Here is a 26,190-nt window from a genome sequence, read left to right on the forward strand (position 1 = left end):
TGATGTGGGCCTGGTACTAAAATGCTTCAGAAAAGGGAAACACGTGAGAGATGGGAATTGGATTATTCAAACCTTTGAGGTGGTGTTAAAGCACTCACACATTTCCAGAGGAAATTCATTGCGGATGCTGAGGAGTAAACACACCTCTACATATGCCCTTGCACAAGAGCCCTCTGACTATGATCTAGAGGAATAAGAAACTGGAAGTGCAAACATTTTTAAGTTCTTTGAACTTTTAATTTGAGGAGATTTCATTTTTGTTCTTTAATTTCTCTCTGGGAAAGAAATAATTGAAGGGGGTTCAGAGTATTCAAATTTGGGGCATCCTTCATGTTGTAATTATTTGGGCTAATTGCATAATCTCTGGTGAGTTCTATTAAACAATGCAGATAGGCATAATTTGAAATGGAAAATAGAATAAAGATAAATTATTCTGCCTAGGGTACAATGCAGCCTTGAAGTTAATTTTATTAATGCCTTATTCTGACCCACTTTATAGTCTTCTGAGGACAAAAATTTGAACTGTCTTCACCACTGGTGCCAGGAAGACACAAAAAGTTGGAGTCGTTGATTCTGGAGATGCAGGGGCAGGCTACCTCATCAGGGTTGGAACCCCACGGCCCTGATATATGACTAGTTTACTCTCTCAGGGGGAATGGCCACACCATATGCTTCATTACTAAACTCAATGGGTTAAGACAGTGGTTTGCATCCCTAGCTGCACATTAGAATGATCTGGGGAGTGTTTAAAATGCTTACACTTTATCGTAGAGCAATTAAGTCCAAATATCTGGGTTGGGGTCTAGTATTAAGAAAAAGCCCCTAGGTATTTCCGGTACGCATTTGGCTTGGGTTGAGTTCCCCAGGAAACAGACTCTGTGACAGAGATTTGCAGGTAGGAAGTTTATCGGTAAGTACTCTCAGCAACCTATAAAACAATTAAGGAGGTTTAGGCAGATGAAGTTGAACTGTAGCTGCGGTAACAAAGGTCTCTGCCACAGTCAAGGCCACAGGGAGGTCTGGATCTGGGATGGCCCTCTGTATTTGTCTCAAATTGAGGCAAAGGAGCTGAACACATTGAAACCCTTACATCTACCCAACTTTGGATTTGGGTTGCCCTCAGGGAGTGAGTGTGACCAGGGGATTAAAAGCTCCTTCCCACTGAAAAGACTGACCAGGAGACACTCGGCTCTAACATGTCAGCGGTCAACACCACACATGTACTCCAATTCCAGAGCCCATAGCATTTCCCAGAATGATGAAGTATTGGAGTTGACCTTTCTGGCCTCATTCTAAAGCCCATAGCCCAGGCCTCGCCACCAGAGGGAAAGATAAGTATCTGATAAAGACAAGGGGGTCCCAGTACCAGGTGGGGCCATGTTAAGCAGTGATGGAGTCACTAGGGAAAAGTCAAGCACCTTCGACATGTCTGTCCGTCCTTTTCTCTTACCTTAAACATGGATGCCCTTTAAAAGTATATACTTCGGGGTGCTTGGGTGGCTCAGTCAGTTAAGCATCTGACTTTGGCTCAGGTCATGATCTCATGCTTCATGAGTTCGAGCCTCACATCGGGCTGTCTGCTGTCAGCACAGAGCCTGCTTCAGATCCTCTGTCCCCCTCTTTCTCTGCCCCTCCCTTGTTCATTTCTCTCTCTCTCTCTCTTTCTCTCTCTCTCTCTCAAAACAAAGATAATTTTTTTAAAAAAAGTATGGATTTTGCTTCCTGTATACCATGTGATAATGTGATGTGCAAGCCTACAGCCACTCTCCGTCTTTTGTGCATGCACGTAAACGCCTGTGTAAGTTTACAATAGGAAAACGACAGAAGACTCTGAACCATTGTGCAATACATCCTTAACTGCATTTGAGTTGCTGTATCGTGACTCCATCCGTAATTTCATTCATGTAATGTTTCCCAATTGTTTATAAGCTAGAGAGGTGGAGAAAAGAAACTGGTCTTCCCCAAATTGCTTCCTCAGAAATTTTGAGGAAGTAAATAAAACATTCAGAAACAGAATTAAAAATTTAATGAATGAATAATCAAGACAATTTGAGATGGAGGACAACAAAGTCAGAAAAATTTCTGCCAAGTATAATGATGAAGAAAGAAGACCTACAATATGTAGAAATTATTTTTTATGGCATAACCACAGCAATGAAAATAGAGGGACAAAGGAGGTAGAGATGCTGTGTTCATTTATATGATTACAATATAAAACCTAACTGAAGTGGATAATTTTCTCAGAATATATAAATGACTAAAAATTCTCAAAATATAGAAAATACTAATACATTAATAACTATGGAAGAAAGTTTAGGATGGAAAAAATACCTGAAACCAAAAAGTTCTAGAATAGCCAGTTTTATGAGAGATTCATTTGTGCTTTACTCTGTAAAATGCTTGAAAACATAGAAAAGTACATAAAATCTCTCAATTGTTTACAAATTATAATACAAGCTTGATACCAAATCTGTTTAAGATAAGCACAAAAAACTAAAGACCACTCTTGAAGTAGAATCCTAAATAGAGGGGCGCCTGGGTGGCTCAGTCAGTTAAGCCATCTGACTTCAGCTCAGGTCATGATCTCATGGTTTGTGGATTCGAGCCCCGCGTCGGGCTCTGTGGTGACAGCTAGCTCAGAGCCTGGAGCCTGCTTCGGATTCTGTCTCCCTCTCTCTCTGCGTCTCCCCTACTCATGCTCTGTCTCTCTCTCTCTGTCTCTCACTCTCACTCTCTCTCTTTCTGTTTCTCTGCCTCTCAAAAATACATAAACATTAATTTTTTTTTAATTAACAGAAATGATGAAAGCTCAATAAAGTGGTCATGCCATACACATATATATAACATGGATATATCTACATATTTATATATATTTTGGATATGTGTATATATTAGAGATAATAAATGTAGAGATACAGATTATATAATATATCTATAAATATAGGCACACCCATATACTCATATATACACATACATAGATGCATATATCCTTCCTATTCCTTTGGATGCAGTTTAGTCCTGTGGTCATGCCTAACTGGGAAAATGTAATCTGACTAAGGGCTTGAAGAAAGGGAAGGTGGATTTTGATGGACAGCTAACAGTATCTGCTACACATGTAATTATATGATATTATATATGTGAGAGATTGACAATTCTATGTGGGTAATAATCTTTTAGAATATAAGGTATATGAAAATAATCTTATTCAAAGTAATTACAAAAACATTAGAAATGAACTTGATAAAAGCGCATGTTTATTTCTCTAAAAGCATATAAGTGAATATAAACTGCTTATTACACTGGGGAAATGAAATAAATATTAATTATCACCAATTTAATTCATTGGTTTAATAACAACCCAGCTGAAAATCCTTTGTGTTCCTTTCATTTTTTTTTTTGTTTCTTTATTTATTTTTGAGAGAGAGAGTGAGAGAGAGAGAAGGGGGTAGGGGCAGAAAGAGAGAGAGGGACAGAGGACCTAAAGCTGGCTCCACACCGACAGCAGAGAGCAATGCGGGGCGCAGACTCACGAACCCCGAGATCGTGACCTGAACCGAAGGTAGACGCTGAACCGACTGAGCCACCCAGTGCCCCCTTTGTATTTCTTTTAGTTTGGCGAAATGATTCTAAATTCTATTTGGAAAAACCTCCAAGATATTTATAGAAAAGTAAGAAAGTGGCACTCTATGAGATATATAAGGAACACAGTATAGTTTTATGGTATTCAAAATGTCGTAAGAAAAAAGCTGTGTTATTGGTATAAGAATTGACAGGGTCATCACACAACACAAATCAGCCAGAGGCAGAAAGAGCATGGAGGACGTTTAGGGCCAGATGTGGATGTTTCATACATCACTTCCACTGCCGTTACTCACGAGACAAGTTTGTCTCCTGGCCATGCGTAACTGGATGAGGCTGGGAAAATGTAACCTCACTGGGGACTTAAAGAAGGGGAGGGTGGGGACGCCTAGATGGCTCAGTTGGTTGAGGTTGAGCATCTGACTCTTGGTTTGGGCTCAGGTCCTGATCACAGATTCATGGGATCAAGCCCCTCACAGGGCCCTGTGCTGACAGTGGGGAGACTGCTTGGGATTCTCTCTCTCCCTCCCTCTCTGCCTCTCTCTCTTTCTCTGCCAGTCCCCTGCTCATCCTCTCTCTCTCTCTCTCTCTCTCTCTCAAAATAAATAATAAACTTAAAAAAAAATCTTTTAAAAAAAGAAGGGGAGAGTTGGCCTGACCTGGCGCCAATGGGTCCTCAGAGTGATGACTCCAGCTGAGCAGAAAGGAAACCACTCCTGAGCTGGCTTTGCGGCCACCCTACAGACTTCTGGTCACCCCTCGGCTCACCAGTCCACCCCCTGCATGAGCAGCCTGCCTGCCTACAGCACCTCGGTCAGCTGCTCCCCCAAACTCAAGTCCCAGCAGAGCAAGGTGACTCACACGCTGGATGAGAAGCCTTCCCATACCAGCTAGCGGACATCTCTCAGGGCAGTGCCCTGCAGGATGTGATGCGAGCCTGGGCGGTCAACCCCAAGGCCACCCCACCGCAGACTGTCAACGGGGACCAGACTCTGGGTTCTTTGCAGCGGCTGTGGAACCAAACACACTACGAGTTCTTGAAACTGGCCTGAGCCCACTAGCCTCCATCATCACATTCCCCCCCAGCCACTGCCCAGCGTGAAGGACCTTGTGACTGACTCCCTGTTATTATTTTTCAATGGAATGGGACATTTAACTCTCTCTAGGGTGCTCCTGGGACAGGGAATGTGAGGCGTTTGGCAGAGCACTGGCTAATGGAATCAACAAAGGTGCCCATCGCCCAGGCAGGGTGTTCGTCTCAGGGCCTGGCTGAGGACAGCCAGCCCTCGGGCTTAAGACAGTTTCTCCTCCTCTCTAATTTAGCCTCCTTTCCTCCATTCAAAGGCAGCACACACGTGCATGGATTCAGTTTATGAGAAATATATTAAAATCATAGATAATTAGAGCCTATTCAATAATTAAGCTATTTGAAAACATAAATATAGATAATTCTTGTACTTTATAACAAAATCAGGCAGATCAAATGTACAAAATCAAGCCATTTAAAACTAAAGGGACATATTAGTGACTATTGATCTGCCCTCAGGAATTTTATTTTTTATTTTTATTTTTTTGAGTTTTTATTTTAATTCTAGTTAGTTAACATACAGTAAGATGTTAGTTTCCAGAGTACAGTATAATGAGTCATACTTCCATACATCACTCGGTGCTCATCACGAAAAGTGTGCTCCTTAATCCCCATCACCTATTTAGTCCATCTCCCCACTCTCCTTCCCTCTGGTGTCCATCAGTGTGTTCTCTATGATCAAAAGTCTGTTTCTTGCTTTGACTCTCTCCCTCTCGTTTTTTGCCTTTGCTTGTTTGTTTTGTTTCTTAAATTCCACATATGAGTGAAATCATATGGTATTTCTCTTTCTCTGATTTATTTTGCTTAGCGCTATACTCTCTAGCTCCTTCCATGTTGTTGCAAATGGCAAGATTTCATTCTTTTTTATGGCTGAATAATATCCCATTGTGTATATACCACACCTTCTTTATCCTCTCATCCATCAATGGACACTTGGGTTGCTTCTAAATCTTCACTATTATAAATAATGCTGCTATGAATATATGGATGCATATATCACTTTGAGTTAGTGTTTTTCTATTCTTTGGGGTAAATAACCAGTAGTGTGATTACTGGATCATAGGAAAGTTGCATTTTTAACTTTTTGAGGAACCTCCACGCTGTTTTCCACTGCGGCTACACCAGTTTGCATTCCCACCAATAGGGCAAAAGGATTTCCCTTTCTCCACATCCTCACCACCATTTGTTGTTTTTTGTGTTTTTTTCTTTTAATGTTTATTATTTTGAGAGAGAGAGAGCATGAGCAGGGTAGGGGCAGAGAGAGAGGGAGACGCAGAATCTGAAGCAGGCTCCAGGCTCTGAGCTGTCAGCACAGAGCCCAACACAGGGCTTAAACCCACCAACTGTGAGATCATGATCTGAACCAAACTCAGCCACTTAACCAACTGAGCCATCCAGGCTCCCCTCTTGTGTTTCTGATTTTAGCCATTCTGACAGGTGTGAGGTGATAGCTCATTGTAGCTTTGATTTGTATTTCCCTGACAATAAGTGATCTTTTCATGTGTCTGTTAGCCATCTGTATGTCATCTTTGGAAAGTGTCTATTCATGTCTTCTGCCCATTTCTTACCTGGATTATTTGTCTTTTGGGTGTTGAGTTTTATAAGTTCTTTACATATTTTGGATACTAGCCCTTTATCAGATATGTCATTTGCAGATAACTTCTCCCATTTCATCCATTGCCTTTTAGTTTTGTTGATTGTTTCCTTCACTGTACAGAAGCTGTTTATTTTGATGTAGTTTCAATAGGTTGTTTTTGCTTCTGTTTCCCTTGCCTCTGGAGATATATCTAGAAAAGAAGTTGCTACAGCTAATGTCAAAGAAGTTATTGCCTGTGTTCTGTTCTATGATTTTGATGATTTCCTGTCTCACACTTAGGTCGTTCATTTATTTTGAATTTATTTGTGTATATGGTATAAGAAAATGGTCCAGTTTCATTCTTTTGGATGTTGCTGTCCAGTTTTCCCAGCACCATTTGTTGAAGAGACTGTCTTTTTACCACTGGATATTCTTTCCTGCTTTGTTGAAGGTTAATTGACCATATACTTGTGGGTTCATTTCTGGGTTTTCCATTCCTTTCTATTGGCGTATGTTTCTATTTTTAGGACAGTGTCATATTGTCTTGATCACTACAGCTTTGTAATATAACTTGGAGTCCAGAATTATCATGCCTCCAACTTTGCTTTGCTTTTCCAAGATTGCTTTGGCTATTCGGGGTCTTTTGTGGTTCCATACAAATGGATTGTTTGTTCTAGTTCTGTGACAAATGCTATTGGTACTTTAATAGGGGTTACATTCAATGTTTACACTGCTTGAAATAGTGTAGACATTTTAACAATATTTGTTCTTCCAATCCATGAGCATGGAATGTCTTTCCATTTCTTTGTGTCATCTTCAATTTCTTTCATCAGTGTTTCATTGTTTTCAGAGTACCAAGTACATTGTTTTCTCCATGCTGACAGCGTGGAGAAGAACCCAAATGCAGGACTCGATCTCATCAACCATGAGATCATGACCTGAGCTGAAATCAAGAGTCAGATGCTTAACCAACTGGGCCACCGAGTTGACTCAAATTTAAGTTACTTTTGATGAATTCTATGGAGATGTCAAATAGGCTGTTGAATATATGAGTCAGGAGCTGTATAGGAAGTAGGGCCTGACAGAGATACAGATTTATGAGTAAATTTATAACACACACACACACACACACACATACACATTTATAAATAAACTGTATTTAGAGGTATAGCACTACATGAGTTTGCAAGGATGAATGTGTCAATAGAAAAGAGAAGAGGATCTGTGAATTCCAGTGAATGTGAGGAGATCTAAGACACTCCAGATGGGAGTTCACAGTGTACAATTTTTCTTTTTTTTTTTAAATGTTTATTTATTTCTGAGAGAGACAGACAGCATGAGCAGGGGAGGGTCAGAGAGAGAGGGAGATACAGAATCTGAAACAGGCTCCAGGCTCTGAGTTGGCAGTCAGCACAGAGCCCGATGCGGGGCTCGAACCCACAAACCGTGAGATCATGACCTGAGCTGAAGTCAGAGGCTTAACTGACTGAGCCACCCAGGCGCCCCTACAATTTTTCTTTAGAGCTCTTTGACAGTCTGAACTAAAGGGCTTTAGAGTCCATATTTATTGATGCATCAACTCAAATTCTATAAATATTCCCAAAAGAAGTATACATTGAAAGAGTCAAATATTTATTTATAAAGATTTATTTTGTGGCATTATTTATAAAAGAAAAAATAGGAATAATCCTAAAGTCTCATAAATTGGGGGATAGTCATCAAATATGAAATATTTGGCGACAATTAAATTTTAATTAATGTTCCAAAAATATTTAAGGATACGGGAAAATAAAGCAGAAAAAAGAAAACATAGCTTCAAGGAACTGATCATGTAACAGGGATATAGGCACATAACCTAATAATTAGTGTAACAATTAAGTTCAGAGTAGAAGTGTCTACAATATACAGGAGAAACAGATGAGGAGATGTTTATATCTATTGGGTGTTAGGGTGTTTGGGGATAGTGTCTCAGAGGAGATGGTCTCTGAATTGAAAATTTGAAAGAAGAATAGGAATGGTTCAAGCAGAAGAAACAGTGTGTACCAAGGCAGAGAGTATAGAACAACATGGTACATTGATGAAATTTTAGGAAGCTCAATAATACCGAAGCAAAAAGGATACAAACAGGTGAAGATGAAGGAAGGGAGATGGGGCAAATCATACAATGCATGAAGCATCATGCAAAGATCTAGAATTTATAAAATGGTCAGCGGGGCATTGGGTTAGTGAAACATTTTCAGTAGGGACATGACAAGTCAGAATTAAATACAACTCTAAAAATCCCCGTGCATTGCAAGGAAATTAAGTATTTCTTGAGAAAATTAGACATGAAATCAAATACCCAAGTTGACATATTTCTGCTTTACTCATGTTCCTTGTCCCCCAACCCACTATATTCTCTCCCAGCTACCTCATCACACCTGGATCCTCTCCTGTCCAACATCTCTATAGTAGTAGAGTTCTTGTTCAAAGCAAGGCTATTGTGAGGCTCATCCATGGACGGATGTTCGCGATGTAATGTGTCAATACGCTATGAATGCAAGACTGAAACGAACTACTGCTACAGTCCAAGTTCATATGCCCAGAACTAAGGCAGTAGCAGGAAGGCCTGAGAGGAGAAAATGGATTTATGAAATACATATATAGAAGGTGGAATGGCTAGTAGACTGAGCATCAAGGAGGGCAATGGTAGATTTAGTTCTGGATATAGTCTACCAAACTACATTTAGAGCAGTGCTTTCCAAACTTGGCTGCATGATGGAATCAGTGGCTGAGCTTTGCAATAATACCTGTTCTAGAACATCAGTCCTGAATTTTCTAATTCAGTGCTCCTGGGATGTGAAACAGGTATCAGCATTTTAAGTAAGTTCCAATGGTGATCAGAATGCACAACCAGAATTGTAACTTTTGCTGTAGAATACTGCTCAATTTAGAGTTAGTGAAGTATTAACTAGCACATAAATGGATACAGGGAAAAAATGTCTTGGTTATGGTCCCATGGCTCCCGTTGTTGCAAGTGTATTTAGTAGAGATCTGAATATTCTCTTCCATCGCTATTCTGAGCAGATGTTCATTCCTCATTCATGGGAAATTAGGGTCTGAATATCCTGCACCTGTTGCCAAATCTTACCAATGGCAGATTCTCAACTTCTTTCTCTATACGTCTATTAATCCAGTTCATAATGATTTCTTTTATGTTTAGCATGTGCTTTTTTTTTTTTTTGGCACAGAAAGATGTCCTCTATATCGCCTAACTTTCCACATACACAAATGATTCTATTAGTTACTCAGCAGATGTCCAAGACAATGGTTTTCTGCAGGAGAACTGTATCCTGAAGATTAAACTATTTTGCTTGAGAAATGGCCAGAATTTTATTCTAAGTTACTAAAACCCTGTGAAGAAGCTGCGTGTATAATGCACACAGTGTGACTCAGACCACTGACCATGGAGAACATTGTGTAAAAAACAAACACACATTGATTCGTTGATATTGTTCCCCAAAGTAGTGCTTCACCATATGAAAGATATTATCCCTTATATAAGTTGAACTGTTAAATTTGATCTTTCCAGACTTTTTACTAGATCTTTACTTACTTTTGTCTGCTGTTTACTGGTTTTGTCACTAGATGTTTTCTTACATGATGCCAACTCTGAGGACTCAGTAACCTCTCTTCAGACACTAATTAATGATGGATATGGAGATAATTACTGCACATATATTTTTAAAAGATAAACTCAAGGGGCATCTGGGTGGCTCAGTCAGTTGAGTGTCTGACTCTTGATTTGGGCTCAGGTCATGTTCCCAAGGTCATGGGATCAAGCCCCACATCAGGCTCTGTGCTGAACGTGGAACTTACTTAAGATTCTCTCTCTCCGTCTACCTCTGCCCAGGTAGTGGTTTTACCAATCTACATATATCATCAAGTGACCTGGAGCTACACTCACACACCACATCAATATCAATTCCCTAGTTTTGATATTGTACTATGTGTAAGATGGAGCTATTGAGGGAAACTGAGTAAAGGATACAGACGACCTGTATGTACTATCAACACACCTTCCTGTGAATTCATAATTATTTCATGTACCCCTTCGAATCTGCACTTTTGTATCCTTTGGGTAAATACCTAATAGTGCAATTCCTGGATCATAGAGGAGTTCTATTTTTAGGTTTTAAGGAACCTCCATACTGTTCTCCCGAATGGCTGCACCAGTTTGCATTCCCACCAGAAGTACAAGAGGGTTCCCTTAAAATAAGAAGTTAAAAAGAAGGCTCCATATCAGGGCCATTGTCCATTAGAGAGCAACAACACCAAGTAGTGTGGAAGCCTGCTTCTTCTAAAACTGACATCATCTGATTTGCCTGCATTTTGGCTACCACACACCAATAAATCTGTCACTTTCCTCAGTTCCTTGGCATTTTGTCAATGCAAAGCCTTTCCAATTCTGGCCCAATTTCTGCGTTTAATATTCTTTCTGGTTCAATCCATAATACCTAACAGTGTTTGGCATGTGGCAGGCATTTTGGCTGAATGAATAAAGGAAGGAAAGATGGGCTTATTTATCCTGCTAGTGCTCTGAGTTCCTTAAGGCCTGGGACAACAGATTCATCTTTGTGGGCAAAACATCTAGCACAGTAGGCATTCAGTGAATATTTTAAGAAGTGATAAATGGGGGCGCCTGGATGGCTCAGTCAGTTAAGCATCTGACTTCAGCTCGGGTCGTGATCTCATGGTTTGTGGGTTCAAGCCCCGCGTCAGGCATTGTGCTGACAGCTCAGAGCCTGGAGCCTGCTTTAGATTCTCAGTCTCCCTCTCTCTGCCCCTCCCCTGCTCACATGCTGCCTCTCTCTCTCTCAAAAATTAACATTAAAAATTTTTTTTTAAAGTAGTAAATGGAATGTTATAAAATCAGTGAGGATTATTGTTATTAACATTTTCATAATTTCCATCAACCTCACCTTTCTTTTTGAGACCTTTTGTGGGTTTTTTTGGAACATAACTGAGGGCGAGCTATTTTTAGCCAGGTAGTATACTTCTGTATGTATGCCTATAAAATGGTAGTTTTCTAAGATAGAGAATTATATTCAAAGCTATTCTTGCAAATCATCTCCTGCAGAGAGTCTGGACGGTTGTGGCACCAGCTCTGCTAGTTTTCAAAATAAATTAGTGAGGCACTTGGAATCCAGGAGAAGACTGTTTGTCAACTGGTTGCTGCAAAGATGGAAAAAATACGGAGCCCCACCAGAAGCCCAGTGAGCTGCTGAGGCCTTGTGTCCATACCTTTTATACCTTCATTACTAGCCATCGGCAGTGTCTGAATCTTTAGGAAAGCAGCCTGTGTGTTTTGGTGGGGGGTGGGTAAAAAAGAAACAGATATGGCAGATATCTGATGCAAGTTGTACCCTGATTTTCCAGACATTGCTCATTTATTCTCTTGTTCTGTGAAGATTGGACAAGACCACTTGGATGCAAATGACAGAAAACTCAACACAAAGAGTCTGTGAAATTGGAGAATTTGTTAGGTTATGTAAAAAGAATCCTAAATGAGACCTGAACTGGGGGTTGAAACAATGTTATCATGGCTTGGTTTATCTCCACTCTTAGCTCTGCCCTCACCAGTGTTGTCTTCGTTATCAGGCTTTACCTGGTGACCTGCTGGATCTCCCTAAATTCAAGTATAGTAGTAAAGGGAGTATATCTTTTCCCCGTAACTTCAGCTGGAATCCAAGGTATTCACTGTAATTAGAGTATTTGAGGTCACGTGTCCATTCAGTAATAACTGTGGCTAAAGGTATTCTGAGAATCAATTGACCAGGTCTGGGTCTTGCACTTCCTCCTGGTGTGAGTTCACTTCCAACTGAATGAAAAGAACAGGAAGTAAAATATCAACTCCAAAAGATATTGTAGGGTACCGTTACTAAGAAAAAGAGGTAAAAGATGCTGGTAAACATCAAGCCTATCGAGCACACTTTGCTTTGGTTCCCCCTGAGTGGACTGCTTCCACTTTTCCAATGTGCTTCTTCCTCTTTTGAGCCATTGCCTCTACAATCCCTCCTCATGTCTTCTTGTGAAAATATTATCTGTCCTTTGAGAGAATGTCCAGTTTAAATGTTCTTTCCTGGGGCACCCAGGTGGCTCAGCTGGTCAAGCGTCTGACTCTTGGTTTCGGCTCAGGTCATGATCTCACAGTTTCGTGAGTTCGAGACCCAAGTTGGGCTCTGCGCTGACAGCATGGAGCCTGCTTGGGATTCTCCCTCTCTCCCTCTTTCTCTGCCCCCCCTCATTTGTGCTCGCTCTCTCTCTCGAAAATAAGTAAATAAACTTTAAAAAATAAATAAATGTTACTTTCTTTGTCAGTCCTTTCCTCATCCTTGGTCAAATGAAATTTTTCTTATTGTCTGTGTTTCTATATTACTTTGAACCTCTCCTCCAGCATCCGCTGTAGGCTGTTGGGCATTTTAATGACCCAAATTTGTATCTTTATTTCCCTAGGTAACCAGCTGTGTGAGTTTAGGGTCTCAATCTGTTATAGCGTTGCATTGCCCACGGAGGGCCAATGACTTTGCCATACCCACAATATATTCTTGCTGAATTATCGACTTGAAATTAATTTGAATAATTGATCTCTTTTTCCCATTTCAACGTGCTATATCAGTGGTCTGTTTTCACTCCTGCAAAACTGCTCTAGGGCATGTATTATTTTTGAAGTTTTCCCACTTTTTCCTTTGACATCAATAAGGAAATAGACTTATATTTATTTTTATTCAAAATCATCCTTCAATTGCTAGTTTGTCTATGCAAAGATCAGGTTGGAGTGAATTTCTGATTGTCATGAGGCTGGTGGGCCTTGACCCTCCCTTCCCATCACTTAGATCCTTCATAGATTTTATATCAGAAACCAAATCCATTATGCATGGTATGGCTTTAGCTATATAATCGGCCAGAATTAATAATAATTATAATAGGGTCTTTCTACTACAAATTAAATTCAACACTTTATTATTCGCCAACAAAATCTGGTTGACATGAGAACTTGCCTGAGCTTTTAGAGGAGTTGATGTTTAAAATGGATATATAATGATACACCTTCTCTGCAAGTGAAGCAGCAAAGACCAGTGGTTAATCCTATACCAGTGAGATCAGTGGAATGAAAATGGGGAAATATTCAGTGTAATAAAGCTTCCCTGAGCACCTACTATGGATCTATGCCCTTTGCTTTGCCTGGATGATGAACAGATGAATAAGACCTGGTAGAAATCCTCATGGTACAGGCCTATGCAGAGAACCTTTAAAAATAATGTAGTAAGGCCAGTGATCAAATTCCTAAGGCTGCTCCAGGAAGATGGAGAAGGGGAACTTAACCTAGAGCAGGGACATGAGGTAAGAATTTCTGCATGCAGTTAGTTATCTGAATGTCTCTGAGTAATTCAGTGTTTGCATTGTATGGAGAGGTTATGGCTGGGAGAGGTTCAATAACTTGTTCGGGGTCACACATGGAGACTGTTTGGCATCCATAGGCTTGCATTTCCAGTCAGTCTCAATCTGCCCTATTAAATGTTACCATCCTTCTCACACCATATATACTATTGCCTAGAGTTCATGAATCACAAACCACAGCATAATCCTCCTATAACACAGTACACTTCAGAGAAAATATCTTCAGAGGAAGATGACTAAGAAACTTGAAAGAATATCTTATTTGTAAGCAGCGATGAGTTCCCTACCTACCATATCGGTGAGGAAGACCAGTGTGTATTAAACCGCGTCTGTGCCAGATGTTAACATTTGGTAGAGTGAGTATAAAATATAAGGTTTCCCAGTTAGGGCTCCTTGACTTTGGAGATGGCAGATAGGAATAAAATACATATGTAGACTTATATGTCACTCTGACTCAGGAAACAAATATGATATAGTATTTTCCCCAAATTTCATTGCAAGTGTTAATAACAAGCTCGCTGTTCCAAAGAAAATGAGCTGAAGTTGATGCAAAAGGCTTGCACATTCCAGCGCTCCATAAAGGCAGCCAATCTCAACCCCTCAAAATAGACGTAGGGAACTGCATCTTTAAGACGATTATATATCTTGGCGGGTAATTTTCAAGCATATATGAGAGAGATGATATTAATAATAAACCAAGCCAAAGAACTGTTTATTTTCCAGTGAAAACAAAGCTATATCATTTCGAATTGTCAGTCCCAATGTGTTGGTTTCTCTGGTAGTTCTTTTTCCCCCGAATATCCTCTGGGATTTTATTGAATTACACAACTCTTGCGTAGAACTCTTGATACACAGTCTCCTAGAGATGGAAAACCTTTTCAACTAATGAAACTGTATATTTTACGATTATATATATTCAATCTAGGAAAATGGAAACATAAATACAGCTTCAAACAAAAAATGTTCCTTGATTTTGAAATTGAGAGTTTACACCAGGCTTCTATGCAATGAAACACCTTAAGTGCAGTTATTCTTTTACCTAATCATCTCTTTCCATCTTCCATCTCCCAGATGTCTAGTACACATTTCCACTTGGGTGTTTCACAAGTACAGTATATTCAAATCCAACCATTGCCTTACTCATAGACTCGTTCCCCCCCCCACCCCGTTCCTAGTTCTATATGTGACACCACTATTGACCCGTTCCCTCAGGAGTAATATTTATCAGTCATCCTTAGTATTCTTGTTGGTTTCACTTCCATACCCTGTTAATTACATCTCATTAATATCCCTAAGTATGCTACAACTCCCTTATTTTAGATATTTATTATCTCTTTGCTGGACTGTTGTAATAGTCCCCTAATTTGTCTCTTTTTGCTAGTTTTATCCTAAAAAACCCTCTTGCTCTCACTAGAATTTACATCTGTTTATATCACTCCCAGTGGTCCCACATTGTCTATAAGAAAAAATTCCAACCCCCTTAGGATGGCATTTAAAACACTTCATGATCTGACCTCACACCAGTATCAATAAAAAAGTCTATTTAAAAATAGATATATGTTGGGGCGCCTGGGTGGCTCAGTCAGTTGAGCATCCTACTTCAGCTCAGGTCATGATCTCACAGCTCATGAGTTTGAGCCCCGTGTCGGGCTCTGTGCTAACAGCTCAGAGCCTGGAGCCTGCTTCAGATTCTGTGTCTCCCTCTCTCTCTGCCCCTCCCCGGTTCACGCTCTCTCTCGCTCTCTCTCAAAAATAAAAAATAAGTATTAAAATTAAAAAAAAAATAGATATATGTTGGGGAACCTCAGTTGCTCAGTCAGTTGACCCTCCTACTTCAGCTCAGGTCATGATCTCATGGTTTGTGGGTTCGAGTACCACATTGGGTTTGCTGCCGTCAGCAAAGAACCTGCTTCAGATCCTCTGTACCCCTCTCTCTGTGTCCATCCCCTGCTTGTGTGGGAGCTTGCTCTCTCTCTCTCTCAAAAATAAACATTTAAAAAATAAATAAAAATAAAAACAGATATATGCTTTCTCAATAGCACTGAAAAGTTCCCTCCTTCAGATACTTCTTTATTTCTCCTTCCTTTTAGAGGCAAGCTTCTCAAGAATTCACCTATATTTGCTATCTTCATTACCTTATGATCTGTTTACTTTTTAAACCACTTCAATCTTTTTCTGTTTCTCCACCATTAGTGTCTCCACATAAATGTCTTACTCCGTGGTTACCAATCGCCTCCATATTTGTCCAGGTAATAGTTTCAGTGTTCCTTTCACCAGACAGCTCTACTACCTATGACAGAATTGACTACCCATGAGCACTCCTTTGGATCCTGAGAAACCACCTATTTATGGTCTTCCTCTCTCTCTCTCGTTGCTTTTTCAAAATTCTCCTTCGAGGACTCAGTATCATTTAGCTGGCCCTTAAATGGTGGAGTTCCTCATGGATCTCTCCTTGTCCCTCTTCACGTCTCACAGCTGCCATAGGCAAAACTATATACTCCTTGAGTTCAAAGATAAGCAGATCACTCATATTATATCCCTAGCACAGATCTCTGAACTCCAAAACTGTATATTCAACTCTCTACTTCATGTATATACTTGAATATAGACTAGGCACTTTACAAATCAAGACACGAAAAGAGAACTTATCATTGTCCCTACCAAACGTCTCCTCAGCCTCTATTTCTTGGCTCAGCAAATGACACTAAGTATATACCCAGTAGCCCTAGCCCGAAATCTGGGCAACATGCATGACTTCTTCTTTCTGACCAAATAATGGCTAAGTGTTGAAAATATTTACCTAATGTCTCCTGTCCACTACATATATGCCACTCTCCTCGATCTCTCTTGCCTAGATCAGGACAATAGCCTTGCAACATCTCCCTGCCCCCATCATTTGTTTCTTATGTGAATTTTCTATCTGGTAGCATATTTAGTGCTTCCCCCCTTCTCCTTTGGCTTCTGAGGTACTATTCTCTTTTGGTTCTCCTACCATTTTTAATTTTTTCTTCTTAACTTCCATGCCAGCTCTGTTCAATCTCCTCATCTATTAAATGCAGTGCTCCTCAGTGCTCTCTCTGAAGCCCCTTTTTCATATTTCACTCTCTCTTTGGGTGATGTCTTCTCTCTCATGGCTTCAAATAAGAACTCGATGTTTTAACTATTTGAGTCATATCTGCAGGCCCATTTTCTCCCCTGAGATACACTCATATTTTATTCCGTACCTTTTCTGACTGTATGTCCCACAGAGCTTAGCAAATCTGGTCTCCCTCCCATCTATCTTGGCTCTGGATGTCATTCTAACTACGATATTATTTTTCTTTATTCTCTGGTGGGTGATGGTCTACTTATCTTCAGAATCCTGGTAACAGATTATCCTTTTTTTCTGAAGGTTTTTTTTACCTATGCTTTCCTTGCTCTCTGTCCAGTTTGGCTATGGTTAGATTTATTTCCGTATTAGTCAGGATGTTTTTGGTCACTACTGACAGAACTTCAGTCTGACCAGCTGAAGCAAGCCGGAGGAGTCATTCTAAGGCTCATGTAACCATGGAAATGGCAGTGGCTCAGATGACATCCAGGACAGCTCAAGCAAATGAACTCCAGTATCACCTGGAATCTCTCTCTGTCTCTCATCTCTACTTCTCTTTCTGTGTTGGTTTTATTCACTCAACCTGATTTTCTCCACACCAGCATTTCTTATGCTTCGCATTTCTGCATCACACTCAGAAGCATGCTGTATCTTTTCCTCTGTTGCATTTTGGAAAAAAAAATTCAAGTTAGAATTCTGTTTGGCTAGGCTTCAGTCATGTACCTAATTCTGGATCAATGATGCATAATTGTGGGTCGGGGTATGAATATTTGGCCCACTTTGATCAGCAGCACAAAACCAATTAACCAGGACTGAGGAGAGAGGGATATGAAAACAAAATTTCACTACAATCTCCTGTTTGACATGGAGGTGGATGGGATTTGGGGAAGAATTTTCTATATGAAAACGAAGGGTCAGGTCACCTTGGTACCTCAGGTGGTTAAGCGTCCAACTTTCGATTTCAGCTTAGGTCATGATCTCACAGTTTGTGAGTTTGAGCCCTGCTTCGGGCTCTGCGCTGACTGCTTGGAGCCTGCTTGGGATTCTGTCTAGCCTCTCTCTCTGTCCCTCCCCCCGCTCTCTCTCTCTCTCAAAATAAATAAACATTAAAAAAAAGAAAGAAAAAGAAAAGTAAGGGTCTTGGCATACAAACTAACTTTCTACTAATCTTCTTACCTAGTTCTTAAAAGTTAGTTAAGTGTGTGCACATGTGTGTCAGAGAGAGAGAAGCGAGGCTATTGTGAGTGGACGAATTTCATGAAATGCATCTAGGTGCTATTTCTTTTTTTTCTTTTCTAGGTGCTATTTCTTGTCCTTTTTTTTTTTTGTCTTTTTCTTAAGTTTTATAGTGGGTAACCATATTCTAAAACTTTCTAGTAGTTTTATTTTCCATCGTGGTGAGAAAAGTTAATACAAGGGGAGACTCGCTTTGTTCTGGAAAACTGAAAACACCAGGCACTTAATTATGTAGGTGTGAAAGAGGTAAGTATAAAAGATCAATTAAACTGAACAAATGTTTGGGTTTTTCATGCTGGTGAAGTCATATAAACCCTCTCTTTACCTATATGCTGAAAAACTGCTAAGATGGAGTTAGGTAAATTTGTATAGAATGAAGATTCAACAATAACAAAAATAATTGCAGTTGCAGCAAATTGGGCCAAGCCTAAGACTGACTTAACTGCTTTCATGTTGGTGGTAGTACCTTGGCTTCCATGGTGATTGCCCTGGCAAATGGAACTCTAAAAGAATCCGAAGCCAGTGAAAGGTCTTTTTGAGCTCCCTTGGTGTTGGCCATTGTGTAACCCATCCACGTAACTAAGAAGAACTATATCCGGTAAGCAATATAAGCCACCTTTATTAAAAGCGAAATTTCATAAGTCAAAATATGACCCATAAAGACAGATCTGTCTCATTGCTGGTCTCTGCTATACTGATTTCATATATTTCCTTTGACTTCATAGTTTGTGTTTCTGATAATCCCAGCAAATAAAGTAGAAAGCTACTGACTGAATAGAGGTTTACATAATAATGGAGCCAATATTTATCCCCGATTTTTTTTCAAGGTTTCTACATGTATGTATGCTTAGGCATGCCTTCAACTCTTAGTTGACAATTCTTAGGTTTCAATTCCTACTTGTGTAGAATCCTAAGATCAGTCTGAGGTGAAAGCTTTGTATGTTTTCCTTCTTTTTTTTTTAACTTTAAAAAAATGTTTTTCTTTTATTTTTTAGAGAGAGAGAGAAAGAGGGGCCAAGGGGGAGAGAGGATCTCAAGCAGGCTCTGTGCTGACAGCAGAGAGATGAGATCATAACCTGAGCCAAAGTCAATAGACGCTCAACCAACTGCACCAACCAGGTGGCCTGCTTTGAGTGTTTTCAGATATTCTCTGGCCACTCATACAACTCTACACATGTTCATTGACTTCTAGATCCTCTAAAAAGTATGTAATTTTTCAAAGCCCTCTATGGATATCTCATTTTCCAAGTATTTGTTTTGACTTCTGTACAATTTCTCATTTGTCCCAACTGATACAAACCACTTCATATAGCTGCAGTATTCAACAATGGCGACTGGTTGTTCTTGACAAACACCCTGAGGATAGGACCTTTTCACCTGAGAGAACTCAGAATCACATCAAATGGACATGGCAAATGGGGCTGTTCCAGGGAGCTGCCAAACAAGTCAAGTAGTAACACTTATTTGGGGACTGGGTGACACGGGGAGTTCCAAGCACATTCTGCCCCCTACAGTGACTGATTTTAAGACCTGTTGGAGTTGTGAGGCTGTTAGTCTTCAAGTCTACTGTGGAGTTTTGGGAAGGGGATCGACCCAGGACAACTAAAGTCCCATTAAAGCTCATTCTTTGTGCTGAGTAGCCATTTTTCCTTTAATTAGTACTCCCTAAGTTGTTGCAAGCCATTTGTCAATTTCTGTAATTCTCAAAGAGTTGATTTCAACAATTTTTGCTAGTATTTCCCTTGCTTTCCTAGAAGAATAAATGTTTGGAATTCCTTACTCTGCCAATTCCAGAAATGATTATATTATAGGCGCCATTTCAAATCAGAGATTCTCCCGATGTCTTACATGTGACACATCCTAAACGGAGGCTTCTTCTTTGGTGTCACACAGTTGAAACCTGTTACACCTTCAGTTTATGTTTATTGTCCACATGCGTTTACTTCAGAGTAGCCTACAAATGCGGTGGCGTGTTGGGGAAAATGAATTGCCACTCCAGACTCTCATTCTTTCTTATCTGCACAATGTGGGAAGTGGAGTGGGTGATCTTAATGGCAACTAAGATGTTGTTTTGATTGACTTTTTCTTCTGAAGCTTAATCTACCCTGCAGAGAGCTTCAGTTTGCCAAAGTCTGACCTGTAGGCCCGATTATGACAAATTGCAGAGAGCTTTTGCAAAGGAAAGTGAGAGAGCAGTGAGTGGATGCTCTAATGAAGTTCTATATTTATAAGTAGGACACTTTATGCTCCCTATACAGGCATGGCTTTTAGTAATGTCACTGATGGTATATCCACCCCGCCCATTAAGAGTAGAACAACTTCAGACACTCACTTTTTGCCTTTAAAATCAGTGACACGGTTCTTATGGCTGACAGCCTCACAGGGACAGGCAATTAAGTCCTCTGATGAGTGGCTCCAATGGATTTCAACGAAGCATATACATTCCCAGGAGGAGATTTACTAACCCAGCAAATGTGGCTTTGAGAAAGTGGGTTAGATTCTGTCAGGTGAGAAAATAGTACTCGAGTACCCTGTAGGGTACTGGGGTTGAGGATGGCCTGGGGAATATACTAATTTTTCTCACTCTCAAGTAGCCCTGGCAGCATTCTAGGGAAATGGTGTCACACTTGCCAGAATCAGCTAAGTCCCCTCCCCCCCCCCCAAGAAGAATGTAGTTTTCTTGTATGAAATCCTCCTTATGCTAGCATGATGCAAAGGTTCATAAGGAAGGGGGCAGCTGCCATGTTGAGACCTGCTGGGACATGAAGAAGACAGACAGTTGCTCTACCAGCTGGTTTATGACATTCCTGTTCATTGGAAGCCAATGATGTTAGAAGCTTAAAAACTAACTCCATCCCATACCCAGGGACAATATCCTTCAGGAACCAAGTTGCGACCTGAAACAAGATAACGTCCTTGGCTTATGGATCTTGCATTATGGCCGGTAAGACATAAACAAGTGAACACATATCAGTGCTAGTCCTGAGGAAACAATACTGGCCTGTATTCATGCATGAATCCCTTGTATCCCATCCCATACATGTGCACACACAAAGGGGCTCATGCTGTGTGTATCAGGTGGAACTTGGAGAACAGATTTGGGCTTGTGAACTGAATTTTAAAGTTATTAGAAACCATTGGGTTCAAGAATGCATTGGAGGAAAGGAAAGCATGATAATAATGATGGCTGTTTTGAGAAGTCTATGAGGAAGCAGAGAATAAAGGGACAGAAAGTAGAAGGGTAAAACTAGAAAATTATGAAAAAGATTAATGAGTGTCTAGATGTACATCATATAAATTTTTAGTAATTAATAGAGGTTTATAATAGTGCAAGAACAACAGAATAGAAAATCAAGAAATAGACCCAAGGGGCACCTGGGTGGCCCAGTCAGTTAAGCATCCAGCTTCAGCTCAGGACATGATTTCCCTGCTCGTGGGTTCAAGCACCACGTTGGGCTCTGTGCTGACGGCTCAGAGCCTAGAGCCTGCTTCTGATTCTGTGTCTCCCTGTCTCTCTCTGTCCCTCTTTCCCTCACGCTCTGTCTCTTTATCTCAAAAATAAATAAATGTTTAGGGGCGCCTGGGTGGCTTAGTCGGTTAAGTGTCCGACTTTCGCTTAGGTCATGATCTCGCGGTTCGTGGGTTCGAGCCCCGCGTCGGGCTCTGTGCTGATTGCCAGCTCAGAGCCTGGAGCCTGTTTCAGAGTCTGTCACTCCCTCTCTCGCTGACCCTCCCCTGCTCACACTGTCTCTCTCTCTCTCCTAGAAATAAATAAAACATTATAAAAAATAAATAAATAAATAAATAAATAAATAAATGTTTAAAGAATTAAAAAAAAAATAGATCCAAATACCAGTTTTGGTGAACTCGTTTGGTGCTCAGACTAAGCTGTGTCTCTATGTTTTAAGCAACAAAGCTGAATAAAAGCTGATATTAAAACATAACAGGGGCGCCTGGGTGGCTCAGTCGGTTCAGTGTCCGACTTCAGCTCAGGTCATGATCTCACGGTTTGTGGGTTCGAGTCCCGCGTCGGGCTCTGTGCTGACAGCTAGCTCAGAGCCTGGAGCCTATCTTCGGATTCTGTGTCTCCCTTTCTCTCTGACCCACCCCTGCTCATGCTATCTCTATCTCTCTCTCAGAAATAAATAACACATTAAAAAGAATAAATAAAACATAACAATAAAGGTAGCAGTGTCCAAAAAGAAAAAAAACAAATAGACCCAAATATCTATGGGGCATATCATAAATTTGGCATTTCAAATTTGTAGAGAAGGATGTACTTTTTTTCTTAAATGGATGTTGTTGGGACAGTTGGCTAGCTTGGAAAACATTGCGTAAAACTTTAAATGAGAAGAAAAATATTTCATAAAATCACCAGTTTTAAAAATAATTTTCGGAGTACCTGGTTGGCTCAGTCAGTAGGGCATGCAACTCCTGATCTTGTTGTGAGTTTGAGCCCCATGTTGGGTGTAGAGATTACTTTAAAAAATTTTTTCTTAATAATTTTCATGTTGATATCACCTCAGAATGATAAAAAAAATTAAAAGACATTAAAACTCAATTACATTGCAAAATGTTCAAGCCTACATTAACCAAAAGAGTCAACAGGAAAACAGCAAACTGGAAAAAATTGACACACATATGACAAAGCTATATATTTTTGATGTATATATGTATATATTTGTGTATTTATATTTATATGCATATTTAAATTTATTACTACATATATAAAAATTTAAGCATATATAAATATATATATTTCATCCTAAATATATTACATATATATGCAATAATATGTATTGCTATATATAGTTATAAAATATATATAATGTATGGTAATAAAATACAAAACATACATATATTTTTAAAGTTTATTTATTTATTTTGAGAGAGAGAGCATGAGCAAGGAAGAGACAGAGAGAGGAGGGAGAGAATCCCAAGCAGGCTCCACACTGACAGCACAGAGCCTGATGCAGGACTCGAACTCACAAACCATGAGATCATGACCTGAGCTGAAACCAAAAGTCAGACACCTAACTGACTGAGTGATCTAGATGCCCCTATAATATGTATTTTAAACATTTTTATATATACCTACACACAAATATAAACACATAGATTCACTCACACACATATATTTTCACAAATTCACAGAGGTATTTGGAATATATTCAAACATACCAAAAACCACCAAACACCTTAAATATCTATTAGTAAGAGAACAATTAAATAAGCTATGTTCATGCCAAACAATGAAATATTATATATCCCTTGAAAAGAAGACAGTAATTCTGTTTACCTGATGTGGAATGTTGCCTACCTCTATTACACAAACACAAGCAATCCACGCGCATGTGTGTGCATACAAGTACATACATTTACATACCACAGGATAAAAGTTACTGCCACTTCAGTATTCTCAGCACTGCTCTCTTTCTGATGAAGTAAGAAAAGTTGGGTTCCACCCCTAGGCTGATCTATGAGAAAGGATCTACCTAGCAAGGGCGTGTTGCTGGCTTTTGTGACTTAACTTTAAGAGTGAGAAGAAAGAAATTTAGTTGGAGAAGCTTGAGGAGGAGGAAGGGAGTTTAAGCGCAGTTGATGAAGCTAAGCTAGCACTAAAATATTACGATGGAAGGGTGGTAAGGGGGTTTCCACTGAAGGACTCATGAGCTTTGCTCACATCTCAGGGTTTTCTGAGGACATAGTAATGGAAAGAGCTTTATTTTAAATAAATAAAATATTTTATGAGGGAAATGGGTAAGAGCAGGAAAGAAAAAGATTTGAAGAAGTATTTCTTGCGTCTGTGTCCTTAGCTTAGTGTGTAAGGCATGCAAATAAAACACTTTTATTACATCAATTTTTCACTGCAGATATATGTTCTTTTGATAGTAACACCTGTTTGGAATTGAAACATAGGAACACAGGAGACATTCACATGGTATGACATATGTGCATGTGTGTTTATATATATTATAAACCTTAATTATAAATCTTAAATGTAACTCTGACTAAATGGGGGCACCTGGGTGGCTCAGTGGGTTAAGCATCCAGCTCTTGATATCAGCTCAGGTCATGATCTCACGAGCCATGAGATCAAGCCCTGTGTTGGGCTCCATGCAGACAGTGGCAAAACCTGCTTGGGATTCTCTCTCTCCCTCTCTCTGTCACTCTCCCACATGTGCTCTCTCTCTCTCTCCCTAAATAAACAAACATTAAAAAAATAAATCTAACTAAATGTATATGTCTGTCTTCATCTATCCAGCTATCATCCATCCATCCATCTACTATGAACCAGAGGCTATTCACTAAGCCCTTTATGTGGACTGACTTACTTGACCCTCACAAAATTCCTATGAGGTTATTTAATTGTTCCACTGTTTAGGTGAGGAAACAGGCATAAAGTGATAGATCCTACTTTCTTAATATGCCACAGGAAGATCTACCTAACGCTCTATTTAAGCTTTTGGCATCAGTAATCCCCAATTAGATTGTTCTTTGTTTCTCGTTGTGTTATGTTTGTCGAATTTTTCTGTCTGTATAATGTTGAGTTTATTAAAAACTGGAAGCTTGAATTATTTTTCTGTATTCTGTACCTTTTTAAAAAGCCTTGGAATTATCTTTATCTTCTCTGTTTTACAAAACTCTTCTGCGAAGTTATATGGATGGGAAATGATGGAGAAGATTTGCTCTTTAGAAAATATTTTCAGTTTCTTCCATGGATACTGTTTAGTAGGTTGCTTCATTATTATTATCATGAATCAATTTTGGTAATTTACATTTTTCTAGAAAGCCATTTAACCCAGAATTTTATGTTTATTTGCACAAAATTTGTGCAAATTAATCTTTTAAACTTAAAGCATTATTTATATGTAAAATTACTTTTTCCATGTAATTCATAATTTTCTATATTTGTGATTTCTCAAATTTTATTTTTTTTATTTTAGAGAGAGTATGCAGGTGAGCAGGGGAGAGGGGTAGAGGGAGAGAGAAAGAGAATCTTAAGCAGGCTGCATGCTCAGTGCAGAGCCCTACTCGGGCTCATGGAACCCTGGGATCCACGACCCTGGGATCATGACCTTAGCTGAAATTAAAAGTTGGTCACTCAACTGACTGAGCCACCCAGGTACCCCTTGATATCTCAGTTTTTATACATTATAATAATTAGTGCTTTCTATATCTTCTTTTTTTACATTTCTTTCTTTATTTTGACAGAGAGCGTGCATGCCCATGTGCCTGAATGGGGGAGGGGCAGAAAAAGAGGGAGAGAGAGAATCTCAAGCAGGCTCCATCCACACTGTCAGCACAGAGCCCAATGTGGGTTTTAAATTTACGAACCATGAGATCATGACCTGAGCCAAAATCAAGAGTCAAAACCAACTGAGCCACCCAGGCACGTCAATATCTTCTTGAAACACACTCTTGGAAGTATTTAATTGCTCTACCATTTTGCAATGTTCAAAATCATTGTTATCTGATTTCCCATTATTAATCATTTCATTCTGCTTTGGTTAACTTTGTATTTTCTTAGTTAGTGAATTTATTCTATTTGATTTATTTTCATTCTTTCATACTTAATGGTGTAACTTTGTATGATAATGTAACTTTTTCTGCCATAGCTTTGGGTAAGTCCTGTAACGCACGTTCTTTCTCATTATTGTCATTTTTCAGATGTTCTGCAGTTTTAATCTCAGTATCATGTAAGACTTAAGAACTACATAGCAAAGAATTTGTGTACTTGTTGCTTGTAATTTCCTTATCAATATTTTTTGTTTGTTATCATTTTTATTATAGTCTTCTGGTTTTATAGCTCTGTGCTTGGATAATCTGACCTGCACATTTTCTACTTAGGGGACTTTGTCAAAGCTTTATTTGTATCTTAATATGGGGGTATGCGGGTGCTTGAAAAAGAGTTTAGTCTCTAATTACACATTACATTGTTGCTTGTATCTATAAATTTAACTTTGTTAACTATTTAAAATAACTCTGCATTCTTATTTGTATTTTGCCTACTTGATATATTATGAACATATGAGTAAACGTCTCTATCTACAACAATTATATTTCCATTTCTCCACATAGTATTTGTGAGAGTTTGGTCTATGAATTTGATGCTGTATTATTTGTGTATGACGTTCCAGGACAAGTAAGCTCTTCATTGTGGAGTAAATCCATTTTTTATAT

The sequence above is a fragment of the Hyaena hyaena genome, unplaced genomic scaffold (genome assembly GCF_003009895.1).
Source record: "Hyaena hyaena isolate Hyena2069 unplaced genomic scaffold, ASM300989v1 scaffold_1468, whole genome shotgun sequence".
Taxonomy (NCBI): Eukaryota; Metazoa; Chordata; class Mammalia; order Carnivora; family Hyaenidae; genus Hyaena; species Hyaena hyaena.